Source organism: Peromyscus maniculatus, chromosome 7 (assembly GCF_049852395.1).
Source record: "Peromyscus maniculatus bairdii isolate BWxNUB_F1_BW_parent chromosome 7, HU_Pman_BW_mat_3.1, whole genome shotgun sequence".
NCBI classification, from domain to species: Eukaryota; Metazoa; Chordata; class Mammalia; order Rodentia; family Cricetidae; genus Peromyscus; species Peromyscus maniculatus.
Genome location: NC_134858.1, coordinates 84,284,583 through 84,297,429, shown reverse-complemented (window position 1 = coordinate 84,297,429; position 12,847 = coordinate 84,284,583). Strand labels below are relative to the sequence as shown.

General features: G+C 42.2%; 1 protein-coding gene across 8 annotated transcripts in view; it reads right to left on the bottom strand.

Moving 5' to 3' along the window:
- Filip1 (filamin A interacting protein 1) overlaps positions 1 to 12,847 on the bottom strand; it is a 210,396-nt gene that overhangs the window by 65,069 nt on the left and 132,480 nt on the right. Inside the window, exon 1 of one of the 8 annotated variants that reach the window (XM_076576785.1) lies at positions 10,439 to 10,534. The exons of 5 other annotated variants lie outside the window; for them this stretch is intronic. The gene's annotated coding sequence lies outside the window, so the exon portion shown is untranslated. Of the gene's footprint in view, positions 1 to 10,438; positions 10,535 to 12,847 lie in introns of those variants that run through there. 2 more of the 8 variants (XM_042281393.2, XM_076576786.1) reach the window with 2 other exon arrangements.

Below are 12,847 nucleotides of genomic sequence, written 5' to 3'. Positions count from 1 at the left end.
GCCATGGTCTTCATAGATATTTGTACAAGTTCTTCATAACAGCTATGCTCAGTGTCAGACTGGGACTCAAGTGTCCGCCCCCAGATGATAGATAACCTAAATGCAGCAGACCCATCCAATGGAATGCTGTTCAGCTTTAAAAGCAGGGAAATTCCGACACGTGCTGCAGTATCAACCAAACATAAAGATGTTATGTTAAAGGTTATGAATCTGTTATAAAATGGCAAATGCTGTGTGCATCACTCAGACAAGGTACTTAGAGCCATCCAGTTCATAGAGACAAAGCAGACCATGGTTGCCAGGGACAGGGGAACTCGGAGGAAGGCAGTTACTGTGGAATAGGTGCAGAGTTTCCAGATTACAAGGAAAATGCTTCTTGAGCTCTTTGGTGGTAACAGTTGCCCAACAAGATCAACATATTCAATGCTACTGAATTCTACAGTTGGAAATAGTCACAACAGCCAGGGTATGGTGGCACACACCTTCAGTCCCCAGAGTCAGAGGTGGGCAGACGTCTGTGAGTTTGAGGCCAGCCTGGTCTACAAGAGTTCCATGTCAGCCAGGGCTACAGAGAGAGACCTTGTCAAAGAGAGAGAGAGGAGAGAGAGAGAGAGAGAGAGAGAGAGAGAGGGAGGGAGGGAGGGAGGGAGGGAGGGAGGGAGGAAGGAAGGAAGGAAGGAAGGAAGGAAGGAAGGAAGGAAGGAAGGAAGGAAGGAAGGAAGGAAGGAAGGAAGGAAAGAGGAAAAGAAACAGGTTATAACAATGACCTTTATAGAATTGTCTATTTCACCAAATTTTAAAAAATTCAAATAAAGAAAATAAAAATCATTCCCAATCCACTACCTAGAGACTACTAATTTAAAAAAAAAAAAACTAAACTTCTATGCAACACATTTTAAAAAGCATAGTCAACTTTCCTTATGAAGTTCATTCGAAAATCACCATCATCCATGGATTTTAAACACATTTTTTAAAACTTAGGTGGTTTTCTTCTCAATAGCGGTATTAATAGTAAGGCAGCTGCTATGTCCTGGATAAGAAATTAGATAAGGTCACAGGTTTCCTCATGCAGTGCTGTGACAATTCCTTAGATTCCAAAAGACTTCGGGTCCTGGCCTTAAGCTACTCACCTCTTCGTGTAACCAGTAGATAGATGACTCTCTGTGACTCTTTGAAACACAGGAAAGGCACAAAGATCTTTTATAGAGGTTTTTCTAGCTCAGTTAATGAAATGCTTTCAACATAAGCTGTTAGACAGGTCTCAGAGCAGATGAAGCATCTCTTGCATCATTCTGCTCAGTGGGGGAAGTTCCTTTCTCCCTCACACTCTCCAGGCTTGCCTCCCATCCAGTTAGGATAGCAGGCATGAGTTTAGCGCTGGTGAAATCCATTGATGCAATTTCCTCTGGGGAACCTGACTGGCAGGCTGATCTTGCCATGGCTTTGGCAGTTTGCACGACCAAAGCTTTTCATGGGAAAGGACCCATCCCAGGGGAGGAAAGGCACCATTTTGGCTGTAGAACAATGGAGCAGGTCAGAGGGGAAGGGTGAGTCCAAGTGCGTCCCGGGGCCTGTCATTCAGACTCCTGTCCAGGCCACCTCCATCTATTCCTTTCTGAGATCCACAGTAAAGGATCCACAGCAACAAAAGACCCCAGTGAACATTAGAAGAATTAGTCAATTAGAATTCAAGGCATGGCAGCTTCAGCGAGAGGGAGGGTGGGGAGGAAGAGCTTGCTGTCCCAAGTGGAGCTCAGGGTGGGTTTCGTGGAGGACCCTCCACGTAGAAACCAGCTGACATGCGCAGACGAGCTAGCCTTGGGCAGTACACAGCACGCTGACTGTACTTCAGCAAGCACCAACCCAGGTATTCACAGGATTTCTGTGGGTAAAGGGCAGGAAAAAGAGGCAAATGCCAGTGGTAACCTAGAGGAGTGTAGGGGCGTGAATCTATGCCCTTCTCTGGATCCCTCTAACACGTCCTAGAGAAGCCAGGAAGATTTGGCGTTTCTATTAAGCAGGAGTGGGACCGAGGCAGGAGAGGGAAAAGGTAACTATCTAAGCCTCCCGTCTTACTTTTATACTGTTGTGGATTAGGACTGAGAAATCCAGACTTTGGTTTTTCAAACGAAAAAGTGTTAAAATAAAAAACAAGTTAAACGAGATTGTCCAGATATAATTTATACATGAGGTTTATTTGAATCACACAGCATTGTGTTCCCTTAGGGTGACTGTGTTTTCTACACATTTCAGGTCCTACATAAGTAGATTCTATATTTGTACCATACAAGTGACCAGCTGGCAAAACCATAATTTAATTTAGAAAAAAAAAATCAAACAAAAAAAACCCTCAACCATCCTGAACCAGCAGAAAATGTTACACTGGATATTTGCTAGAAGAAGAGTGGAGGGTAGAGAAAGGAGGGAAGAGGAGGGAGAAATAACCAAGACTTGGCCCTTCAAGAGATGCAATGTGGTAGAAAGGGCAGCATACACCTGAGAATCTGTGCTAGAAACATGCACGGCAGTCGTGTGACCTTGAGGGAGGGAGTCAGCCTCTTCATGTATAAAATGAACACAGCAACAACAGCTTCACAAACTGTACTTGACCTAAGGCGTGTAAGGTACCTGTAAGGAACGTTACTGCTCCCACCCCCTGGGAATCACACACTGTGGCTCTGCTGTTCACTGTAGCTGTGTGACTTGGGTCGGCTGATTCTGGAATGAAATGTATCTGAAGTGGCTAGCATAGTTCCTGGCATATAGTAGATGTCCAATGAAAGCAATTTCCTCTTTTCATTCCTTCATCACTGTGATTTGGCTGATGTGGAACAGCTGGATCAATTGGGCAACACTACATAAAGCCTTTCCACAGACTGACTCAATAGGTCAGAGGTATGGTATTTTTTTTTTCTCATCCCCATTGCGTTCAATATCCTGCAACTGCCAAAGCACTCATAATCATACTTTCGATCCCTACACCATGAGCCTAACAGATTGATGGCAGCTCAGACCAGTGTTACCACCTTTTCTGAGCCTCTTGGGCCATTCTTTTTTAATTTTTAAAATTTATGTGTATGAGCGTTTTTGCCTGCATGTATATATGTGCATCCCATGTGTGCCTAGTGCCCAAGGAGGTCAGAAGAGGGAGTTGGTTGCCCTGGAATTATAGATGGTTGTGAGTTGCCATCTGGGTGCTGGGAACTGAACCTGGGTATTCTGCCAGAGCAACACATGCTCTTAACTCCTTAGCCACCTCTCCTGTCCCTTGAACCAGTTTTTAAAATGTGTTTCAAGAAGTTAGACTACACTGCCAGAATCTGCAGCTCGCTCACTGTCAAAAGAACACATCACCCCAGAAGCAGCGTTTCTTTTATAAACTTTCTTAGCACTGTTTAAAGTGGCATTGATGAGAAGCACACTTTGTTCCGGCACTCATGCCTGGGGCAGTCTACGGGTGAAACTGTAACCAAAACCACATCCTCTGGTATAGGAAAAGAAAAATATAAGAAATTAATAAGTACAGAAAGGAAATGTCAATTTTCAATTTTTTAAAAAATGTACAATGGACCTGTAAAGCTCCCCCTTGATTTGGAATATCACCTTTTAAATACAGGCAATTCCTTAAAGAACCATAGACACTCCCAGTTTATGATGTGCTGATGTTCTTCACAGACAAGCAATGTGTGTGTGTGTGTGTGTGTGTGTGTATATATATATATATATATATATATATATATATATATATATATATATATATGTAACGGATTTTATTCCCCTTTACCCTTTGCTCCCCTCCATCATCTGCCCTCCTCCCACTGAGACCCCTCGACTTCCTAACAAGTGCCTTTCTATTTCCATGTTTCGGTGTGACCTGTAATATAAATAGGAGTGTCCCCATTGGGACGGGCAGCTCACTAGTGGTCACACCACTAAGGAAAGGGGTGGACCTTCATCTGAGGCATTGTAAACAGCAACAAATAGAAAATGTGGCATTAAAAGCTTCACATTTGTGTTAACCAAAGACACCTCCTTATAATATGAGGGCTGAAATAGGAAGGTAAAGCTCAGCCCTGCCTGGGATGCATATCAGGAACTCAGAACTCTTGCCTTGCTTTGTGTGACTGAGAACAGCAGCAGATGTGTTGCAGCTCTGGATTAGGGATTATTGACACGTTATTAAGAATTATAGACTCTAGCTGGGTGGTGGCATCGCACGCCTTTAATCACAGCACTCGGGAGGCAGAGGCAGGCGAATCTGTGAGTTCGAGGCCAGCCTGGTCTACAGAGCGAGATCTAGGAAAGGCGCAAAGCTACACAGAGAAACCCTGTCTTGAAAATAAAAAAAAAAAATACAGAATCCGAGAATGAGTGGTATCATCTCCATTACAAAGTGACCAAGATCACTAACTATAAGTGTGGGGAAGGTCAGTGCTACCAGTGAATGTACCTGGGCATCATACTGCCAGTGTCCAGCCTCCCAGATTGGAAGATGCTCTGAAAATAAATTCTCAGTAAACAAACCCAGAGTCATTAAAAGTAGTAAATTAAAAAATTTTAACCTAAAACTTTCTTTTAAAGATAAATTATTTCTCTGTATAGCCAGGCTGGCCTCAAATCTGCAGCAATGCTCCAGGGCCTCTGCCTCCCAAATTCCAGGATTATAGGTATGTGCTACCCTGCCCTGTTCTCATTCATACCTTCAAATTATGTTACTTGAGGGGTAAGGAAATGATCAGTTGATAATCTGTGTTAAAAAAAAAAATGGCAAGATGATGCACACTTGTAATCTCAGATCTGTAAGGAGGAGATATGCAGACTCCTGGGGGTTGCTGGTCAGTCAATGTAGCCTACTGGAGAGTTTCAAGCCAGTGAGAGACCATGTCTCAAAAATCAAAGTAGACGGCCTCTGAGGAATGACATCCACCCCTACTGACCTCTGACCTACACACACACATACAAAACACAGGCACCCACAAAAATATGCACTACATATCCCCCAAAAAATATGTCATTTAAACAAGTAAGTTGAAAGTTGTTGGACAAACGCGATGCCACTTATAACTTTAGATATTTTCTCCCTTAGGCCCCATTATTATAACATGCCACTTATAACAAAAAAATTAGAAAACCTCTTCTATTCAGAAGCATTTGAGTAAAATGTAGAGCATTCAGGGAAGATATCACATGGGTTTTTTAAATTATACATCTAGTCTAAGACACTTCTTTCTGCAGTGGACAGTGACTGATGCAGAGACTCAGAACTGTCAAAATGCCGAGAATACGTCACTGCTGGATGTCCACCTGTGTACGGTCCTCTCTCTCTCTCTCTCTCTCTCTCTCTCTCTCTCTCTCTCTCTCTCTCTCTCTCTCTCTCACACACACACACACACACACACACACACATCTCTGAAGAAGTAGAAATGGCGTAGAAGTTGAACTCATGAACTCACTGAAGCTGTAGTTACTTGCACCTAACAGACCTAAACAAGCTCAAGACAACACGGTCAGTCAACATTCTAACAGGCAGCACTAAATGGACTCAATGGATTAAAAAAAAAAGTGGAGAGTGTATGAAGGTAGGAGGGGAAACCCATTGGGGTTCAGGAGATGTGGGAGGGGAAATAGGGGATAGATATGAAATATTGTATACATGTAAAAATTGTCAAAGAATAAATAGAAGACATTATTAAAAATTTCAACTTTCAGAGATTCAAATGATACAACTGATGTTCAAAGTTGTACATTGTAACTAAGGAAAAAAAATGCCACAAATATTTTCTCAGGTTTTCAAAATTACAGATGATTTGTATTTTTTTTATAAGTTTTCAATCAGTACTGTCTTCCAAAGGAGATTCTTTTAGATATTTTCTCCCTTAGGCCCCATTGTTAAATTTAATACTATAGACACACCACATACATGTTTATGAACTAGGGTACTATTAAGGATCATAAATGATATAAAATTCTTCACATCTTCTTCCCAAGGTCCAATTTTCACCCTCTGGGGAACTACAGTGTTCTCACTGAGAATCCACATTCTAAAGAATATAATTATAGTTGGTTTTATTTAAGCAATTATATAAAACATTTTAAAGAAATATTTGGAACACTTTGTTTCAGATCAAAGGAATATGTATGTCTCTGATAGCGGGATATGTGGCCCCTGAAAGTTTGAAGTTTATTTTCTACTAATATGCTTTCAAGTGGTTACGTAAGTAAAAGTGTTTCAGCTAATAAAAGCCTGGCTTTAGCCACCTAGTATGAGACTAACATATTTTGCAGGGAAAGACAGAATTGAAATGAACAATAACTCGTACTTCACCGCACATGGACAAAGTCTTATTAGGAACATTAATGTGTTTCTCTTGACTCCACTGTACACGAGGAAGACAAGCTCTGAGAGATCTCATCGTTCGGGCAAGGTCACTTTAGTAAGAAACGGGGGTCAGACCCTGAGCCATGTGCTCTTGTCGTTCCATGATGCAGTGCGGCTTGGGGACACTTGGTGTGGAAGCTGAGTATGATGTGAGCGCAAAGCAAAGGGAGGTCTGAAGGAGAGGCTGGGTCGCTTCCTGGGTTGACCTCATCCGCAGCTGAGGCCTCTGCATCTGCTGCGATTTCCTCATACTACATCACTTGATGGGCTTGCGGGTCTCGCCAAAACCTTTGAGCTTTGTCATCTTTTTAGTATCTTCTCTAAGAACAGCACACTCAGATCAGGCCACAGCTTGAGACTGGGAGCCCAGCCCTACGTCCCCCTCTCTGTTGCCCAGAGGCCCCCGCCAAGCCATGGCTGGGGCTGGGAGGCAGCCCCCCAGAATGACTTCTCGCAGTGTGCTTTGAAGTAGATAAAATATGCACTCATGGACATTCGTCTGTTATTTCCTGTGCTCACAGCTTTGTTCTTCTTTATTGCCAGAGAATCCTACGGGTGATGTCACTTTTCTCTGAAGAGAACAGACCATCGGAGCTTTTTACTGACATAATTAATTATGTGGAACTTGATTCTGGGCCAGAAAATTCTCAAGGCACAGCCCCCAAAGAGCTAACTCTGCTGTGCTCCTTATCCTTCAACTTTTAAAGAGACAGGGTACCATGTCTTTTTCCTTCTGAGACACTGATAATGGTATTTTTGTTTGGTGATATCAAGTAGCAGAGAGTGAACTGAGGCACTGTTCTACGGTTTCACAAGGAAGACCTTCCGCTCAATGGGCAGCAAACTCCAAAGGTCACTGCAGATCGAGGACACAAAGCACGGCATTTAGGGCTTAGTCTCAAGTGTTATAGGAATGCATATCAATTACTGAATAGATTCTGGCGGAACTCATGAATCCAAAGCTAGAAGAATGAGACCCTGACCAAAGCCAATGAAGTTAATCATCCATAAGGTGGAAAGCTTGGCTTACGAGCCACAAAAGCATAAAGTATTAGCATGTTTAAACCTTACACAAGATAAGAAAGGGCCAGAACAATGATAGTATGTTATGAGAGTTTTTATCTATGTTTCTATATAATCTAAAATAAACTAGCCAGGTCACCAGAAGATGGTTCCTCTTTGTTCTGTTGCTGGGTTTATGAGATTATGTAAATGAGCTGTCACTTATCTCTGTAACTGGGGCTCTGTAGGAAGCAGAGGGCACTGTAGATGGCAAAAAGCAGGTGACAGGCTCTGATAGATCCAGTTGTTCTAGCTCTCTCCTCATGAGTAAGTGACAGGAGTCTCAGTTTTCTCAATTTTGATGGAAATATTGACAGTAAAGGTCTGTGCAACTCAAAAGAGTTGACTTTGACCATAGCTTTTTAATACATTAAAGTATTGTCCCTACCAAAAGAAATAAGCATTGACCAGTTTGAATTGTACTTTAGACATTTAGACCTATGACTAAGAGTTTTAAAAATTTAGAATTATGATGTAATATATATAATAACAATAATGTATATATATAAATAATACATCCTCCAAATCCACTCAAAGGGAAAATTCTATCAACAACTTAAGGTAGATTATTCCAGAAATTGTTTGTTTCTATAGATATATAATTAGAGCAGCAACATACACATTTTCTCCCCACCACTTCCTGATACTATATGCCAAGAAGTGTACACAGTGTTTTTCAAATGTGATCTCACTTAAGCCTTACAACACCTCATCAGATAAACACCACTGTGATCTGTTGCTAGAGAGCTTCTTTCCAGGTCCCACCAAGCCCTGCAGTCCCACAACCCACGTATAAAATAATCACTCAGACGCTTATATTACTTATAAACTGGATGGCCGTGGCAGGCTTTTTGTTAACTGTTCTTATATCTTAAATTAACCCATTTCTATAAATCTATACCTTGCCACATGGGTTGTGGCTTACCGGCATCTTTACATGCTGCTCATCCTGGCGGGGGCTGGCAGTGTCTCCCCCTCCTTCTTCCTGTTCCCCCAATTCTCCTCTCTCCTTGTCCCGCCTATACTTCCTGCCTGGTCACTGGTCAATCAGTGTTTTATTTATATAGAGCGATATCCATAGCAGTGATCATCACTATGCAAATGAAGGTAAAGAAAAGGTCAAAGTCACACAACTGATAAGTGGTGGCTTCAGGATATAAATCTAGGCAATCTAACTCCAGAGCTGGCATTCTTAATATCAAACCATATTAGTTCTCTGTATGTACATGTCTGTTACACCCTCTCAAATTATCTATCTGTCTGTCTATCTATCTATCTATCTATCTATCTATCTATCTATCTATCTATTTATCAATTGATTGATCTATCTATCTATCTGTCTGTCTGTCTGTCTGTCTATTTATCTATCTACCTACCTACAGTACTGGAGATTGAACTTAGAGCTTCAAGAATGCTAGGCAAGTACAGCTACCAAACTACTGCCCAAGATCCACCATTTGTTTTTAAAGATTGTGTGTGTGTGTGTGTGTGTCTGTCTGTCTGTCTATATATGGATATGTGCATGTGAGTGAGGATGCCCTTGAATCCAGAGGCATCAGACCCCTGGAGATGAAGTTACAGGTGGTTGTAAGCCATCCAGTGTGGGTGTTGGGACTTGAACTTGGGTCCTCTCAAAGAACAGAATGTTCTCTTTACCACTGATCCATCTCCCTAGCCCCAAAGAACAGAGAACTATGTTTCTTAAAATTAAGAGCACAAAGGTTCAGAGATGTCGATGATTTTTCCCAAGTAATACAACTAATCGACTTTTTAAAATTATAGATCATAACTTGGGCCTCATTCTCAGACCAAGATCTTCATTGTGTTAAATTGCTAGTAAATACACAGCAATAATCTCAAGTATTAATTAATTTATATGCTGATTAATTAATTTTTAAAATGTAAAATGAGCAATTTTTCTGAAATCAATATTTTGTGTATCTGAATGTTATTGGGTACATCAGAAAAACATTATACACACACACACACACACACACACACACACACACACACACACACACACACATATGTCAATGGCAATCTATGACCATAAAGTTAACATCATCAATTAGTTGGCATTTCACTAAAATGTCAGAGTCTTCAAATACATTATTTGCCCATTGGCAATAGGAACATAGTCCAAGTGCTGAAATTCATTTAATTCATCATTTTTACCTTAATATTCAGGCAAGTGCATGTATAAAGTGTTATTTATAGTATACTTTCTCCCTATGTGTATTCCCCACAGTCAACCCATAACTGGCTGATAGGTTTGACAATCTTCCTGAGGGAAGCTGATGGAAAACTCGATCTTGTTGCAAGCTTGTGAGTAGCCACTGCCAATCATGTCTCATGCAAAATAAGAGCAGTTAGGTTAGGCATGTCTTGTAGTTCCTTACATATTTTTGCCGTAATAAATTAAACTTAAGCTGTATGAGGCAGTGTGACATTGACTCTGATGTTGGAAATATCTGTCACACTAGCTACTCTAATATTGCCAATGCGTCCTCTTTTTTCAAAAAAAAAAAAATGACCAAGAGCCACTAGTCAAAATTTAGATTGATATCTGAAAACTTCCAGGAAAAGAACTTTCTAGATTATGATAGAATTGACAAAATGGCCCAAAGCCTCCTTGGTTTATTTCAAGTCCCTTACTGTTTATCTGCATTCACTGAGCTGCCAAACATTATTGCCTCAGACAATTGATATGCACTGATCTCTGCTGAGAATTTTGTGGTCAGGAGCCTTATCTGAGCTGTCATCAAAACACTTTGTCATCCGTAAGTGAAGGGTCAGATCAAAGCGTGGTGATGGTGACTAAACAGAAGAGGCAGGTGGGTGAGGTAATCAGCCAGCGCTGCCAGATTTCTCAGCACTGAACTCATCCTTTCATGTTTAACAGCGGCCAGTCTGGCTAGTAACATTACGAGACTATCCCTCAATGCCTTTCACATTTCTCCCTGACCATAAAGACTAACAAGTATGTAGTATAAATACCTCTTTCTGCTGACACTTTTTACACAGGCTTAATCCCAAGAGCTGATCTAGCAAAAGGGGCCAAAACAACAAGGGCACCCCTGTTCTGGCCGAATTCCTATTGGTGTGACGTCACAGAGCTCAGTTCTGAAGGTTTCAAGGTGACTAGACTACAGAAAACCACTCAAAACCGTCTCTGAAAAGACGTTCAAAACTGGCATTGCTCTTCAAGCTGCATCTCCAAAGAATTCACCAAAGCCATGAGTGAAAGAAATAGTCATGTTCTGATACTGCAGCAGCCAACAGGCTCTTGGTATTTAGAGAACAGAAAACTCACTCCCAAACTCAAATTGGCCCATGTCTCTCCCTATCATCATCATCACTTCTGATCATGTACTTTTCCTGTGGTCATAAATTTTCCAACAGTGTTCTCTGAAACTCACACTCAACTACAAGCACACGTACGTGAGTGTGTGGGTGCAAATGCCTGGCTTTTGCCTCCAGACGTTATTGAACCGCTATGCATGAGAAACACAGCCTAGAGAGAATGAACTAATGTGCACACCACCTGCCCAATAGTTCAGAAGTGGGTGGTTTCTCTCCACTCTCCTTGTCCAAGGGACTTGACTGTGATAAAGATTTCCTCCCTGTTCTCGATCACTGCTCCAGAACATTCTCTCATCCCTGAAATAGCCTATCGTTGATTCTCATGTCTTCAAATAAGACCAGCTAATTTCCTTTCGCCTTTTGGTATTCATCCTCCCTTGACTACTCACTCTCCTGCCTCGAAGTCATTATGTCTGGACTATGGTCAAAGTTCTGGGTGAATCTGTAATGCCCTAGGGTCAGAGCCTAGGCTCCAGCTGCCCTAACAAGCCGAGCTCCATCACCCTTTTTTTTTTTTTTTTGGTTTTTAGAGACAGGGTTTCTCTGTGTAGCTTTGCGCCTTTCCTGGAACTCGCTTTGGAGACCAGGCTGGCCTCGAACTCACTGAGATCCACCTGCTTCTGCCTCCCAAGTGCTGGGATTAAAGGCGTGCGCCACCACCGCCCGGCCCCATCACCCATTTTTTTTTTTTTTTTTTTTTTTTTTTTTTTTTGGTTTTTCGAGACAGGGTTTCTCTGCGTAGCTTTGCGCCTTTCCTGGAGCTCACTTGGTAGCCCAGGCTGGCCTCGAACTCACAGAGATCCGCCTGGCTCTGCCTCCCGAGTGCTGGGATTAAAGGCGTGCGCCACCACCGCCCGGCCCATCACCCATTTTTAATAAACCAATTAAGAGCCAAATTAATGGTAAAAGTAGGAGAAGGACATTTATTCAATGTGGCCACACTGGAAAGGACAAAGAAGTTCAGTGACACCCCTCCCTTCAAGTCCATCTTCATGATTCTAGCATGAGGTTTAGATCTAAGCAGAGGGCCAGAGTAACACATAGCTGACAAGTAAAGCCAGTGGGTGGTCCCGCCTATCATTGTCCCATCATTGTTTAGTTTCCAATCTCTTCTGCAAGGTGGCCTGACAAGTAACAAATGATGGGTTTTGTGTTTTTTTTTTTTTTTTTTAAATCGGCGCTCTTGCCCCCAAGGAAAAGTCACGACACATGACAGAATCCACTAACAGGAGTTTTATCAAGACAAAGAGAAAGGGATAGATGTGATCAGGCCTGTGGAAGGACACGTACGAGAAAATGACCAGGGAAACATGGATCCGCCTTATAAAGGCCAGGACGCACCTACGCACTCAGGCTCATGTGGCTGTTCCACACATATGCATAGATCACATGGTCACGTCTATGTGGCTACGTGACCACATAACCATGGGGCATGGGTCTTGCAGGATGTATGACCCAGACATGACTAGGCAGAGAGGACTAAGTGTCCCACCAGGTATGCATGACCATGAGGGCGTGGTTGGAATGCCTATCAACACATCTCTTTACTACTCTGGATTTAGCCTTTTAGCCTATTTTTTTCCTCCCCAAATGAGATTCCCAGGAAATCACAGATTCCTTGAGTCTACTGTACAAAATGAGAGAGACACAGTGTCTTTTAGAACCCTCATATTCATGGGACCAGTTACATGCTGTGGGATGGTCTGTATGTCAAATTGCTCTGATTGGTCAATAAATAAAACACTGATTGGCCAGTGGCCAGGCAGGAAGTATAGGTGGGACTAACAGAGAGGAAAATTGAGAGGATTCTGGGAAGTTGAAGACTGAGGAGGGAGACACTGCCAGCCGCCACCATGACAAGCAGCATGTGAAGACGCCGGTAAGCCACGAGCCAAGTGGCAAGGTATAGATTTATGGAAATGGATTAATTTAAGCTATAAGAACAGTTAGCAAGAAGCCTGCCATGGCCATACAGTTTGTAAGCAATGTAAGTCTCTGTGTTTACTTGGTTGGGTCTGAGCAGCTGTGGGACTGGTGGGTGAC